The sequence below is a fragment of the Dipodomys spectabilis genome, unplaced genomic scaffold (genome assembly GCF_019054845.1).
Source record: "Dipodomys spectabilis isolate Male_0828 unplaced genomic scaffold, ASM1905484v1 ptg000298l, whole genome shotgun sequence".
NCBI lineage: Eukaryota > Metazoa > Chordata > Mammalia > Rodentia > Heteromyidae > Dipodomys > Dipodomys spectabilis.
Genome location: NW_024870975.1, coordinates 3,776,592 through 3,789,181, shown reverse-complemented (window position 1 = coordinate 3,789,181; position 12,590 = coordinate 3,776,592). Strand labels below are relative to the sequence as shown.

At 36.4% G+C, this 12,590-nt stretch overlaps 1 non-coding gene across 1 annotated transcript; it reads left to right on the top strand.

Moving 5' to 3' along the window:
- Positions 1-4,114: 4,114 nt before the first annotated feature.
- On the top strand, positions 4,115-4,221 carry LOC122127286. Its single transcript, XR_006151116.1, has one exon. It is a non-coding gene; the product is annotated as a U6 spliceosomal RNA (small nuclear RNA).
- Positions 4,222-12,590: the final 8,369 nt, after the last annotated feature.

Here is a 12,590-nt window from a genome sequence, read left to right as displayed (position 1 = left end):
CTTGAGCTCTACCTGGGCTTTAATTCTCTATGTTTAATCTATAGACCTGAGCCACACTTTCACTTCTTCCTTTTACCAAGAGTGGAGAAAAGAATCTCCTAGGTTTATCTACTTGGAATAGCTTCGAATTGCAATTATCAAATTTGAAATGGTTCCAAGCATTCCGTCTAAGGCATATTCAACAACTAGTGAAACTTGTGTTGGCTATAATTATGTATCTTTCTCTATGTGTGCACGTTTACATGTGTATATGTATGTGTGTATTTGTGTGTATGCTAACGTGCAAGTGAACCTACATAAGGGCATATACACACATATATGCATATATAAATGAATATACAAATATAAATATATGTGCATATATATGTATATCAGATGTTCAGTGATTCAATCTATAGTTCCTAGCACATTGTCATTCTCACAAAATGTACATGATAAATTGCTCTGCAGATCTGTGATCTATTATGGATATCCTTTGTACTCACTTCCCCCATTAGTTTTTGACCATCCCTGTGAACAACTTCGGTCTACTTTCCATAGGATAGCTTTTTTTCATTACAGGTAGTTACTAACTGATAATAAAAGAAAAAAAGGTTGCTTGTAAAAGGAAAAAAATTCTTGATTATAGCCATTCTACCTGGGGTGAGGTGGTATCTCAATGTTGCTTTGATTTGCATTTCTTTTATGGCTAGAGAGGTTGAGCATTTATTCATGTGACTATTGGCCATCCTTCTTTCACCTTCAGAGAAGTTTCTCTGTAAGTTTTTAGCCCACTTATTTATTGGGTAGTTGTTTCTTTGAAGATTTGTTGTTGGGGGATTTAATTTGTTGATATCCAGGTAGACTTTAGATATGAGACCCTTGTCTATTGTATGGCTAGTGAAGATTTTCTTCCAATCCGAGGACATTCTATTGATCTTGCTAGATATATCCTTTGCCATGCAGAAGCTCTGCAATTTCATGCAATCCCATTTGCCCAAATTTTCTTTGATTTGTTGTGTTTCTGGGACTCTATTAAGGAAATTTTGGCTTGTGCCAATTAGACCTAGGGTTTCTCCTTTTCCATCCTGTAATGTTTTCAGAGTGTCTGATTTGGCTCCAAGGTATTTGATCAATTTGGAGTTGATTCTGGTGCAGAGTGATATATAAGGATCTAGCTATTTTTCTGCAAGTAGTTAACCAATTTTTCCAGCACATCTACTGAAGAGGCTGTTAGATGTTGGAGGAGATGTGGACAGAAGGGAACCTTACTGCATTGTTGGTGGGAGAGTAAACTTGTTCAACCATGTTGAAAAGCAGTATGGAGGTTCCTCAAAAGACTCTACATAGATCTCCCCTATGACCCAGCAATCAGACTTTTGGGCGTTTCACCAAATGATCACAAATAAGACCACACTAAAGCTACCAGCACAACTATGTTTATTGCAGCATTATTTACCATAGCTAAGACATGAAACCAACCCACATGCCCCTCAGTAGATGAATGGATCAAGAGAATGTGGTATATATACACAATGGAATTCTATGCCTCCATCAGAAAAAATGACATTGCCCCATTTGTTAGGAAATGGAAAGGCTAGGAAAAAATTCTATTAAGTGAAGTAAGCCAAGCCCAAAGAAACATAGGTTTCATGGTTAAACTTATTTGCAACAACTAGCATATGTCTGAGTCAAGCAGAAAAGGTCAGATAGGTTGATGTTAGGGACATGAACCCTAAGATATATATTCAAATGTTTTTAATGCGATTTTTTCTAACATATTTAAAGAATATTTCTTTGTTGCTTTGGATGTCCCTCCCCCACGGTATAACCCCTGCTTTCACTGTATTTGATGTTGATATAATTTGTGGGGGGGGGGTGGGAAAAAACAATTCGTTTAAATAAGGGTACGGGTGGACCCATTGCAACACTAATATGTACAAGTACTTATGTCGAAAAACGAACTTTACTACTTTGGTTGGGGGGAGTATTTGATATGGGGGACAAGGAGGATTGGAAGTTCTGGGAAGGAGAAACAAAGGAGGACGCTACAATGCTTGATAAGAAATGTACTCATTATCTTGTCCATGTAATTACAACCCCTCTGTACAGTATTTTCACAATAAAAAAGAAAAAATAATAAAAAGAACAAAATTTTTAAAAATATATAAAGTAATCTTGTAGAAGATTAAAAAAATAAAAGAAAAATAATTTTAGGTCACAGGTTAAAGTGTCTTATCCATTCCAATGATTCCTATGAGATAAAATTTATAGTAGAAGTAAAAGTGAAAAGGAACTCCTAGATATGTTATTTTACCATTTAGAATGGCAAAGAATAATATCATGTTACTGTCATAACTCTTAAAGAATGCAAGGTTAACCGATGGTTGCTTTCATGTTCCCTCAAAACCAGTAGATCCTGAAGCATAATAGTAGCCCAGCAGAAATTCTAAGTAGCAGACATGGGGCATGGAAGAGAAAGAGAGGAAATGAGACAGAGTGAAAGAGAGAGAGAAATATCATAATATTAAAAGTGAATAATAGATAAACCAGAGCTGTATGAGAATATTCATACTGCTATCTTTAGACTCTATGTGTACATTTGTAGGTATTTGATATTTGTAATCCATCAACATGAAATATAAAGTTATGTTGATAAAAATAAAAGTGACTCAGAAGAAATTATAAATGCAAAAACGATCTTCACAGCAGCAAACTCTCAGAGATATTTCATGACTTTGAAAAGGATAAAGTGGCTGAAGTTACTATAAATTTAGAAGTACAACAATTCACAAAAATAGAAAAAGATATTTATATATTTCCTTATATAACCCAAAGCAAAAGGAAAATGTTGTTTAGATGATTTTTTTAAAAACACAGTCTCTCAAGTGCTAGGAAGTTGGCTCAGTGGTAGAGTGCTTGCCTTTCATGCATGAGGCCCTGGGTTTGATTCCTCAGCACCACATAAGTAGAAAATGATGGAAATGGTGCTCTGCCTCAAGTGTTAGCGCTAGCCTTGCCTGAGGAACAGCACTCAGGCCCCAGAGTTCAAGCCCCATGACCAACAAAGTCAAAATAAAACAAAACAAAACAAAACACAGTCTCTCACATTTGTGGCTTCAAATCTGTAATACTGTTGCTTCAACCTAGGGCTAAGGTTTTAGTTGTGGACATGTATCAACTCTCCTGATTCAGACTCTACTTGATCATTTTTTAATAAATATTTTGTTCTTAATTTTCCTAGTTGTAAATTCACATGCACCTATAAAAAAAATGGTTTGACCACCCCAGTAACCTTCTCAAAGTACCTCCTAATGATGACTAACAAAAAGTTGTATTATATAACAAGTAAAACAATGCTACAAAGAAAACCAATAATTAAATAATGATTAATAAAATAAAAAACAAAACAATTACCAGTGTTTTTAGTATTTGAAGTGCACTACATATTAGATTTTCTATTTTCTCATATTCCTGTACATTTTAAACCGCCTAAGATTATGATGTTCAACAAGATTTTTATAGGCTATGAATAGTCTTCAAAGTTACACACTAAGGTTATTATTTATGGCTCATCTCATTATTTGTTTATGGCTTATATCATCTCTTGTTCCTCGCTAAAATATAAAGTAAGGAATCCCTAAATTTTAACAAGAACTGTGTAGTCTTAACCCTTCATTCTGCTTCTTCACACAAAGACTTTGCAACTTCTCATTAACAAAGTTTCTATAAATTCTGAAATGTATATACTTAGTACTATATGTCTGCTAACATAAATCTTAAATACATTATAGAAAATTTTATACCTGCCAAACAGTCCTAATTTTGGCATATAATCCTAAAATTAAATAGATATAAAACACTAAAATTTTTAACAACCCTTAACACTTGCTGCTGTGTTCATTATGACATGTGCCTTGTATAGAACAATTGAATTATTTCCCCTACACATCTCTTGAACCCCAAATATCTGGAATTATTTTGTTTTTGACATGTCCATCTTGACATTATTCTTAAATGTGTGCTTATGTAAGAAGTACATGGTTCTAAAATTTCACAATTCTTCTAAACTTACTTTTTGTTGAATTGCCTAGTTTAAGAAAATCAATTACACTTTATATATAAAAAATATTCTGTGCTCAATTCAGCATCACATAAACTAACATTGTAATGATACTGAGAAGATTAGCATGGCCCCCGCGCAAGGATGACAGGCAAATTCCTGAAGCATTCCATAGTTTTACAACAATAGATGCTGGAGGGGATGTGGACAGAAGGGAACCTTACTGCATTCTTGGTGGGAGTGTAAACTTTTTCAACCATTTTGGAAATTAGTATGGAGGTTCCTCAAATGGCTCCACATAGATCTCCCCTATGATCCAGAAATCCCACTTTGGGGCATTTACCCAAATGATGACAAACAAGACCATACGAAAACTACCAGCACAACTACATTTATTGCAGCATTATTTAAGATAACTAAGATATGGAATCAACCCCGATGCTCCTCAGCAGAAGAATGGATCAAGAGGATGTGTTTTATATAAACAATGGAATTCTATGCCTCCATCAGAAAGAATTGCATCATCCAATTTGTTAGAAATTGGAAAGATATGGAAAAAATATTAAGTGAAGTAAGCCAAATCCAAAAGAACACAGGTCCCATGGTTTCCTTAATTTTCAATAACTAATATATGTATAGTATAAGCAGAAAAGGTCAAAAGGTATGTCCATATGACCAGATAACATAATGTTCCGGGAAATGAAACCCAAGATAGGGATACAAGAATTTTTCTCTTTTTTGCTATTGTTTCTAATGTACTTATAATGTGCAATGTGATTTTTTGTGTCTTTTTATAGGTTCCTCCCCATGCTATAACAACTGTTTTCACTGTATTTGAAGTTGATGCACCTATATCTTGCATATATGCTCTTCTAATTTGGGGAGAGGAAGGAAAAAAACAAAATGCCTAAATAGGGATACAGGTTGACCCATTGTAACAATGAGATGCACAAGACACTATGCTGAAAAATGAACGTTACAATTTAGGCAGGGGAAGGGGGGAGGGGAGTGCACTTGTGGAGGTGCGAGGGAAGGAATGGTAGGGGAAAAATAAAGGAGGAGGTAACAATGCTTGTTAGGAATTGTTCTCATTACCTAGCTCATGTAAATATGACACCTGTGTACAGTATTTTTACAATAACAAGTATAAAACTTTTCTAAGAGGGAGGAGTTTATTTCCTTTATTTTGCTTATATAATATCGTTAACAAAGAAATTAATGCAAAACACTGATATGAAGATATTTAGAATGGATGTATGTGTGTATGTGTGTGTGTGCACGCGTGCGCGCAAGTAGCATGCATGTACAGGAAATTGCATTTCTGTTGGCATGCTCAGAATTTGAAATCGCGGCTTCAAGGTCTTGCTAGGCCTTTCCTCTCTAGATTGGTGAGCTACTATATAAGCTACATCTTCATTCTTGGCCCTATGCTAGTTCAATAAATTTTTGAAAAATTATCTCATGAATTTATTTTGCCCTGATTGGGTTCCAACTGTTATCCACAGATCTCGGGCTCCTGAGTAGATGTCCGGAGGAGTTAGGATTACAGGTGCGACCATCCAGCCCAAGGTTTTCAGAATAATTTCAAAAGTAGAAGAAAATTTACTTCACAGGGTCCTGTTTTATCATCTCCTACTTTGAAAGCATTTTGGGTGATTGTATATGAATTTTTTAGGTTTTTGATTCTTAAAAGTCAGTTAATGATAATATTTAAAAGTTTTAGTACTTTTTAAAAAGGAAACTGGAAGTTTCCTCAATTTATAAGCTCAACTCTCTACATGATACCCCAATCTCACCAACACAGTCTGTGTTGAAGACAAAATGTAACAGAAAACAATCACCATGGACATTAATTGCTATGCTATTATTTCTTGGACAATATGAATATTGAATTGAGAATGTAAGAGACTGGAGAGATTTTACCTACCTTTTGTGTTCTGCTAAAAGGCTTTTGGAAACTTTGCCTCATTTCCTTTCTCATTGTATGTCTTTGGGTCATCTACTTAAGGCATTTAATTACAATTTTCCCAACACTAAAATGGTAATAACATTAGCATTATAACAAATATTATCTTAAGAATTAAGGGAAATAAAACTTGTGAAGTACTTAACCTAAACTTCTGTGAAGGAGCTTTGAGTTTAGCCAACAGTTTTTTTTAAATACTAAATAGAATGCAATAAGCATTACAAAAACCATTACATGTAGTGAGAAACCAGAAGTAATGTTATCTATTGACCATGTTCTGCTTCCAAGGAAACCAGGGTGATAACTTCTTATTCTGTAAATAAAACTGGTTATCTTATATCTTACGTCTTGGTAGTGTAAAAGTATCAGGGAAAGAATAATGAATGAACGTTGTAGACTGAGGTGAAGTCCATATGAAAATGTGAAAAACTGGTAAAACATAAAAGTACCTTCACGATATGTTGGGGTTTACATTTTAAGGAAGACCTAGAAGAATGAATTCTCTTTTTGATATCCAAGCATAGGTCCTTAGAAGTAGGAACTCTTTCTTCCTTCTTGTAGAGGCATCATCAGATGAGAGGAACTGTATTTTTTTTGTTTGCTTCCTCCCATTTATTCTTCAGTTTGAAATCTGAACTACTTGAGACTGAAAGAGAGCAAGGGAAATTAGACACATAGACTTTGGAAAGAACAATTAACGTAAAATAAATAAAATCCACATAGCCTTGTTAAAGGTCTAAATAAATTGAATTATATGGTCTCAAGCATTAACAGAAAATGATTTAAGCAATATCATTTTATTGAAAATTGAAAAATGTTAGGAGTGGCTTAATATTTTTCTATCTACTACCTTGAATTAATTACTGATTTTGTATGGAGAGATTAAAGATGAGATTAACAAGAAACTTGATTAAAATTGGACAAAAGTTCTGAATAGACATCTTTTCATAAAGCCCTGAAAATCGCCAGTGGGCTAACAAAGTTGTGTTTAATACAACTTCTATGCTGGCTTAATGGTTTGTGAACTGAAATCATTAGAGAAATGTAATTCAAAATTACTATGATAAGGAGTTCCGGAAAGATGGCGGAGGAGAAGCTGGAGGCTAAACAAGCTCTCGCAGAGAAAGGAGTTTTATATAATTTTTTTCAAATTTAATTTTTTTTGTGAACATACTGTACAGAGGGGTTACAATTACATGGGCAGGATAGTGCGTACATTTCTTATCAAACATTGCAGCCTCCTACTTTGTTTACCATTCACATCCCTTCCCAATCTCCCCCCTACCCTCCCACCTAATCCTCCCCCCTCCCCCCCACACCAACGTTGTAAAGCTCGTTTTCTACATGACAACTTGGACTTCTCATTGTTGCAACAGGTCCACCTGTATCCTTAAACGACTTGTTTTTCCCCATCTCCTCCACAAGTTATACTGACATCAAATATAGTGAAAGCAGGGGTTATACTGTGGGGGAGGGACATACAAAGCAACAAAGAAATAATATTATAAATGCATTAGAAACAAATGCATGAAATAAAAAACCATTAAAATACCTATCTAAGGGTTCATTTTCCTAACATCACATTATCTGACCTTTTCCGCTTGACTCATACATATACTAGATATTGCAAATAAGGGAAACCATGGGACCTATGTTTCATTGGGCCTGGCTTACTTCACTTAATATAATTTTTTCCAAGTTTTTCCATTTCCTAACAAATGGGGCAATGTCGTTCTATCTGATGGAGGCATAGAATTCCATTGTGTATATATACCACATTTTCTTGATCCATTCATCTACTGAGGGGCATCTGGGTTGGTTCCATATCTTAGCTATGGTAAATAATGCTGCAATAAACATAGTTGTGCTGGTCGCTTTAGTGTGGTCTTGTTTTTAAACATTTGGGTAAATGCCCAAAAGTGGGATTGCTGGGTCATAGGGGATGTCTATGTGAAGTCTTTTCATGAACCTTCATACTGCTTTCCAAAGTAGTTGAACAAGTTTACACTCCCACCAACAATGCAGTAAGGTTCCCTTCTGTCCACATCCCCTCCTACATCTGTTGTTGTTAGAGTTCTTGATTATAGCCATTCTAACTGGGATGAGGTGGTATCTCAATGTTGTTTTGATTTGCATTTCTTTTATGGCTAGGGAGATTGAGCATTTTTCTTCCTGTGTCAATTGGCCATCCTTCTTTCTTCTTCAGAGAAGTTTCTCTTCAAGTCTTTAGCCCACTTATTTATTGGGCAGTTGTTTCTTTGAGGATTTGTTGTTGGGGGATTTAATTTTTTGAGTTCCAAGTATATTTTAGATATGAGACCCTTGTCTGTTGTATGGCTAGTGAAGATCTTCTCCCAATCTGTATGCTTTCTGTTGATCTTGCTAGCTATGTCCTTTGCCCTGCAGAAGTTCTGCAACTTCATACAATCCCATTTGTCCAATCTTTCTTTCTGGGAAGATGGCGGAGGAGAAGCTGGAATCTAAACAAGCTCTCGCATAGAAAGCAGTTTTAGAGTTCCAGTGAACATTCCTAAGCCAGAGAATCACACCAAGTGTGCCATCACAGGACAGAGAGTCAGGCCAGAGAGAGAAAGGAGTTTTAGAGTTCCAGCGAACAGACTTAAGCCAGAGAAACACACCAAGTGTACCATCACAGTTCAGAGAGTTAGGCCAGAGAGGGAAAATCCAGGCAAGGAGACAGATCTGAGCACTTGCTAGCAGCCGCCACTGCGGGCTACAGTGGTGGTGGAGGTGGCAATAGCCGCCATACCTGCAACACAGAGAGTCCAGGACAAAGGAGCCAGACATGGCGTGCGAGTGTATTCTACTGAACACCAACAAGAACCGACAAGGAGCAGACATCTTCATCCTGCAGTTCACAGACCAGAGATGACCCAGGAACCAAAATGCGGTGTGAGTAGAAGCCTAACGTCCTCACTCCTTCTCAGGGGGCAGAGGAGGGAAGGCCACCCCTCCCCGCCATTACAGGAGATCTCCATGTTTGATACTGACAAAGCTTGGCTGACCTGCTAGCTCAAACACAGGCCTTGGAAGAAAACTAGAGTCATTTAGCAGGTCACAAGATCCTAAAGTGACATGGCAAACTCAGCTCCATCCAGGGAAAGGTCACCCAGCTCAGGCCACCAGCCCCAGGAGTGGGTTTCTTCACTGGGTAATCAGAGCCAGAGGCTGCCCCTCTCTTTAGCAGCATGGACAATCCATTGAAATTCAGTAAACATAAACCCTGAGAGTGGCTCGAGGCTGGGCTCTGTGAGTCTCTCACAAAGTCTCCTCAGGGAAAAGCTACTGTTTGCTGAAAGGCCTCAACTCTACCCAGAACCTAGCCTCATCAGAGCATCTACAAACATGAGGAAAAAGCCATCTCCCTCTTTTGTGATACTCAAAGCAGATCTCCCTCCCATTGAACTAGCCAGGGGAAAGGATCACAAAATATTTTGTACACATAGCATTTTTCTGCCTGTTCAAACAAACTGCTTAAGAAACCAACTAAGCCACAGGAAAATCAAATACCACAAGCAGACCAGAGACTCCAACAAGAGGCTGGTTATGGACACAAGGGATATAAAAGATCTTCCCAACCTCTCCCAAAAAAATCAAAGAACTTGTTTTTTCTCTGTTTCTTCTTCTTCTTTTTTTGGTTCCTTTTATAAAAATATTTTTCTTCTAAAACTTTTTTTTTTAATTTTTAATTTTTACCATTTTGAAAAAAAATTCTATACTAGTAACTTTTTTCTCTTCCTCTTATAATTTTTATTTTAGGGGTATATGTGTGTGTGTGTGTTTCTTTCTTTTTTGTTCTTTCTTTTCAAAAAATATTTTTGTTTTTTGTTTAGCTCTACTGAATGTCTGATTTTTTTTCTTTTTTGCTCATTTTTTTCACCTTTTCTGCTCTTTTGCTCTTCTTTGTGTGACTTAATTGTTGTTCTGCACATCCTCAGATATACCCATAGTCGATTATTAGACTTTATCCCCCATTGTGTACACATTTAATCCACAAATTTATTACTCAATTCAAAGCCTCTTACACTTAAATTCCTAGCAGTATTACCTCTTTATACCTATATAATATTTTAAGTATTTTTATTTTTAAGGTTTTCATGTCTCCTTTATATCCCTCCCGTTCTCTCATTATACCCACGTTCTTCTCTGAATATTTCATTTTCAATCTGCATATTTTTAATCATTACACTTTTTATTTTTTGATTTTTGCTTTTCTATTTTTTCTTGTCTCTTTTTTCTCTTTCTCTTTCTTCTTTTTTTCTCTCTCTACTTTTATCCTATCCAACCTCTTTCCCACTTTGCTATTAGGACTTAGTTAAGTAAACTCTCCCTGTTCCTTCCCATATTTCTCTTTTCCTATTTTTACCCACATGTCTCCCTAAAACTAATAATTTCTGGTTTTCCAAATTCTACTTTGCGGTTTGTAGCCCATTATTATATAGTTGTTTGATGTTGAATAGGTATATCTGTTGAACTCATGACAATCATGGGACAAGACAGATAATGAATAATCCAGAGAAGAGTTCCCAAATAGCTCTACAAACACTACTGGCAAACATGGTAAATGAAAAGATGGAAAACATACAAAAGGAGTTTGTATGAGCGTGATAGAGAGAGAGAGGAGGCAAACGAAAGGTCAATACTGGAAAAGATTGAAAACATACAAAGGAATCTATATGAGCATGATAAGGAGAGAGAGGAGGAAAACCAAAGGTTAATACCGGAATATCATGAGCGTGAGGAAGCTACTCTAAAACTGATACAGGAATTGCATGAGCAGCATGAGAACACTCAAAGAGAACTTCACAAATGGCATGAAAGTGAGGAAGCTAAGCAAAGAGTAATAAAGGAATTGAGAAAGCAGGATGAGAATACACAAAGATCACTAAAGGCATTCATGGAATCCATTAAGGAAGAGCTGAAGGATGTCAGGGAGACCAAGGAAACCATAAACAATCACCTAAGTGATTTGAGAATAAACACTGAACACCAAATTAAGGAAGTAAAGAAGTCCATACAAGATCTAAAACAAAGCTTCAACGAAGAATTTGAAGCCATCAAAGCTGACCAATTAGAAGGAAAAGAAATGAAAAACCAAGCAGAAAGCCTTGAGAGCAGGTTAGACCATGCAGAAGATCGAATCTCGGGGATTGAAGACAGCCAAGAAATTATAGAGAAAGAACATACAACCATCCAAGACAAGTCCAAGAAATATGATAGATCTATCCAACACTTGGAAGACACCATCAGAAGGCCTAATCTAAGGATAATGGGTGTAGAGGAGCACCTAGAAACAGAAGTTAATGGTCTAGGAAATTTGTTTAACAGGATCCTAGCAGAGAACATCCCAAACATACAAAAAGATAGGCCTATTCAGATACAAGAAGCTTTTAGAACCCCAAATAGACCAGACCAGAATCTGACATCCCACCATCACATTATAATCCACATAGGATCAACTCAGACCAAGGAAAAGATCCTTAAAGCTGTCAGGGAGAAAAGGTTAATCTCCTATAAAGGGAAACCAATTAGAATCACCTCAGATTTCTCAGCAGAGACAATCAAAGCAAAAAGAGCCTGGAATGATGTATGCCATGCCCTAAAAACAAACAACTATCAACCAAGAATACTGTACCCAGCTAAACTCTCCTTCATAACTGAAGGCCAAATAAAAACCTTCCATAGCAAAGAAAAATTGAAACAATACATCTCCACCAAACCAGCCCTACAAAACATTCTTAAAGATGTCCTACACATAGAAAACCAACAAGACCACAATAAAGGCCAAGAAACTGCACCCAAAATGAGAAACAAAGAACCATAGGAAGAACCCAGTTTCGCTGCCCCCAAGAAGGTGGATAACATGGCAGGAACTCCCAAATAACTCTCAGTCCTTTCTCTTAACGTTAAAGGACTGAACTCTCCAATTAAGCGACATAGACTGTCAGGTTGGATAAAAAAAACAAGACTCTTCTATCTGCTGTCTTCAGGAGTCACATCTTGCCCGTAAAAACAAACACATTTTCAATGTTAAAGGTTGGAACAAAATCTACCAAGCAAACGGCCCCCCTAAACAGGCGGGAGTTTGAAATTTAATATCAGATTAAATAGACTTCAAATTAAAATTCGTGAGAAGAGATAAAGAAGGTCGCTACATAATAATTAAGGGATCTCTCTTTCAGGAGGATATTACAATTCTGAATATCTACTCGACAAACAATGGAGCACACAAATTTATCAAAGAAACACTACTTTCCCTCAAATCCCATATAGATCCAAAGACATTAATTTTTGAGTATTTTAACACACCACTCACCCCACTAGATAGATCAACTTGGCAAAAACTCAACAGAGAAACCGCAGATCTAAACAGCTGCATAGATCAACTAGACTTAACAGACATCTACCGAACATTTCACCCAGCAGCATCAGAATACACATTTTTCTCAGCAGCACATGGAACGTTTTCTAAAATAGACCACATTTTAGGCCACAAAGCAAACTTGTCTAAATTCAGAAACATTGAAGTTATACCTTACATTCTCTCTGACCACAAGGGAA